Below are 3321 nucleotides of genomic sequence, written 5' to 3'. Positions count from 1 at the left end.
GGAGAAGGAGGTGATGCGTCTGTGGCAGGGGGAGGAGGTGAGGCTCAGCCGGGAGAAGGAGGTGATGTGTCTGTGGCAGGGGGAGGAGGTGAGGCTCAGCCAGGAGAAGGAGGTGATGCCTCTGTGGCAGGAGGAGGAGGTGAGGCTCAGCGGGGAGAAGGAGGTGATGCGTCTGTGGCAGGGGGAGGAGGTGAGGCTCAGCCGGGAGAAGGAGGTGATGTGTCTGTGGCAGGGGGAGGAGGTGAGGCTCAGCCAGGAGAAGGAGGTGATGCCTCTGTGGCAGGAGGAGGAGGTGAGGCTCAGCGGGGAGAAGGAGGTGATGCGTCTGTGGCAGGGGGAGGAGGTGAGGCTCAGCCGGGAGAAGGAGGTGATGTGTCTGTGGCAGGGGGAGGAGGTGAGGCTCAGCGAGGAGAAGGAGGTGATGCCTCTGTGGCAGGGGGAGGAGGTGAGGCTCAGCCGGGAGAAGGAGGTGATGTGTCTGTGGCAGGGGGAGGAGGTGAGGCTCAGCCAGGAGAAGGAGGTGATGTTCACCTCTGTGGCAGGCGGAGGAGGTGAGGCTCAGCCAGGAGAAGGACACGGGGACCGATGCGGGGTGGGAACCAGCTCTCTCTGCATCGGAGTTGGAAGCAGCCAGATGGAGCTCATCGTCTCTCCCAAGGACCAAGGGGATTTCCAGCTACTGAGCTAGTTGCCAGTGACCTGCTTTTTTCTTTCACAGCTTCCCTATTTTGTCAGCAAATTCTTTTTTTCCCCCAGCCTGGTCCCAACTGGGCGATACCTCCCCTCTTTTTTCTTCTTTAAATTCCGGAACAGGAGAGCACGGGAAATTCTGTCTGTTCTTCCATCTGGTCTCAGATTTTCAGACAGGTATTCAAGATATTAAATAAAAAGTTGGCTGGGTGCAGTGGCTCACACCTGTAATCTCAGCACTTTGGGAGACCAAGGCGGGCAGACGATTTAAGGCCAGGAGCTCGAGACCAGCGTGGTCAACATGGTGAAACCCCATCTCTGCTAAAATTACAAAAATTAGCCGGGCGTGGTGGCAGGTACTTGTAGTCCCAGCTACTGGAGAGGCTGAGGCAGGAGAATCACTTGAGCCGAGATCGTACCACTGCACTCCAGCCTGGCGACAGAGCAAGACTCTGTCTCAAAAAAAAAAAAAAAAAAAAAAAAAAAAAAGAATTTTTTTTAAAATGCTCTTGCTTTTCTATTTTGACCATTGGTGTTGTAATAATATTTGTCAGATGTTCATTACGCTTGTTCAGAAATCCTGGTGTGTTGCGGGTTAACTGGCCCTTGATGGACAAGCCCCAACATCTAAATAAAATAACACTGTTGCAGTGGGAAAATGTGTTTGGATCATATCTTGGACTATGACTTAGCTGGAAGTTGGGGCTGCTGTAATTTTTTAATTTATTTTATTTTTTTGAGACAGAGTCTCCCTTTGTTGCCCAGGCTGGAGCGCAGTGGCACGATCTCGGCTCACTGCAATCTCCACCTCCCGAGTTCAAGTGATTCTCCTGCCTCAGCCTCCTGAGAAGCTGGAATTACAGGCGCCTGCCTCCACGTCCGGTTAATTTCTTGTATTTTAGTAGAGAAGGGGTTCTCTATGTTGGCCAGGCTGGACTCGAACTCCTGACCTCAGGTGACCCGTCCGCCTCGGCCTCCCACAGTGCTGGGATTACAGGTGTGAGCCACTGCACCCGGCCTTAATTCTTAACAGATTCGAATCAGCTACATCTCGGGTAGGGTTCTTCACCTTGTTCACCTGGCCGGTGGTCCGCAGCTCACAAGATGTCCCAGGGATGAAGTGGGGTAAGGTATGAGGCTGCGGCAGTGCACGAGAGGTGCTCCTAAAACCCCCTCGCTGGCCCCCACCCCGTTCTGTGCTGGGCAGTCACGTCTCAGTCTTGAAACCCCGGTTTCCTCATCTGTGAACCAGGGTGACTGTCCTGGAGTTGCCGCGCCTGCCTCCTAGGAGGGCTGGGAGATACTGAGCAGGGAGTGGGAAGGGCTTTCTATGCTGAAGACATAGAGTACAATGTATTAAACATAGACCCCATCCTCCTCTGGATTAATCTGTTTTTGAAGAGAGACATCTCCAGCCCCCACGTCCTGGAATCTTTGTAGAGGGTCAGCTCTGAGCTCATGGAGCCAGGCCCTGCCTGCCCACCCAGCTCTAGAGGCTACAGCTGCAGTAAGAAACGAATCTGCCCTCACCTCCTTCACCTGGAGCCAGCCTCCCCAGCACTCTGGTCTCAGGCGCTGGCGGGCAGCAGGTGAGTGCTGTGACGGTGGCATGAAGGTGGGACTCCTGGGTGAGCTGATGCCACTTTGCCTTGGGCCTTCGGGTTCTTTGTCCCTTGGTGTCCCTCCTTTTGTCTCCCGGACTCTGGGGGTGGAGGGCCCTGATCCTGGCTTCCCAGGTGGCTGGTGACTCCCCTAGGATGGACGTTTCCCATGGCCTGCAGTCACCACGCACCTACCTTGGACAGGAGCAGGTGCAGGGCTGCCCCTCCACTATGCCGGGTCTCCAGTGCATAAGAGCCTCTGGCCACGGCCTGGCAGCCCCCCACAGCCCCCGCCCAGGGGACTTTCTGTTTTCACAGTTAAGCATTTATTTAATGAGTGTTAGGAAAAAATAGAGCTTACTCAAAAGAGGCCTGGACAAGAATGGAAGGATTTGGAGACAGTTTATTTATTTATTTATTTTATTATTATGATGATTTTAGAGATGTAGGGCTTACTCCCAGGATGGAATGTGAAGGAGAGATGGTGGCTCACTGCAGCCTTAACCTCCCAGGCTCAAGCTATCCTCCTGTCTCAGCCTCCAGAGCAACTAGGACTACAGGTGCACCACCATGCCCAGGTGATTTGTTTAATCTTCATTTTTTTATAGAGAGGGGGGTTTCGTCATGTTGCCCAGACAGGTCTTGAACTCCTGGCCTCAAGCAATCCTTCCACGTTGGCCTCCCAAAGTGCTGGAATTACAGGCGTAAGCCATTGTGCCCAGCCTTGGAGACAGGAGATTTTTGTTTTGCTTAGTTTTTGGTGGTGTCTCACTCTGTCGCCCACGCTGGAGTGCGGTGGTGCAATCTCGGCTCACTGCAACCTCCGCCTCCTGGGTTTACGCCATTCTCCTGCCTCAGCCTCCTGAGTAGCTGGGACTACAGGCGCCCGCCACCACGCCTGGCTAATTTTGTATTTTAGTAGAGACGGGGTTTCGCCATGTTGGCCAGGATGGTCTCGAACTCCTGACCTTGTGATCCACCCGCCTCAGCCTCCCAAAGTGCTGGGATTACAGGCGTGAGCCACCGCGCC

The 3321-nt window shown here is 54.1% G+C and overlaps 1 long non-coding RNA gene across 1 annotated transcript in view; it reads left to right on the top strand.

The window, feature by feature from the left end:
- The window catches only part of LOC108523401 (uncharacterized), an 8599-nt gene extending 5748 nt beyond the window's left edge, over positions 1–2851 (top strand). Inside the window, exons 3-4 of the long non-coding RNA XR_001883804.1 lie at positions 2092–2279; positions 2733–2851. This is a non-coding gene — a long non-coding RNA (uncharacterized LOC108523401). The remainder of the gene's footprint in view (positions 1–2091; positions 2280–2732) is intronic.
- The last annotated feature ends 470 nt before the right edge of the window (positions 2852–3321 follow it).

The sequence above is a fragment of the Rhinopithecus bieti genome, unplaced genomic scaffold, assembly GCF_001698545.2.
Source record: "Rhinopithecus bieti isolate Rb0 unplaced genomic scaffold, ASM169854v2 scaffold_3471, whole genome shotgun sequence".
Classification (NCBI taxonomy): domain Eukaryota; kingdom Metazoa; phylum Chordata; class Mammalia; order Primates; family Cercopithecidae; genus Rhinopithecus; species Rhinopithecus bieti.
Note: the sequence above shows the minus strand (reverse complement) of the source record. Positions and strands in the feature narration are given on the sequence as shown.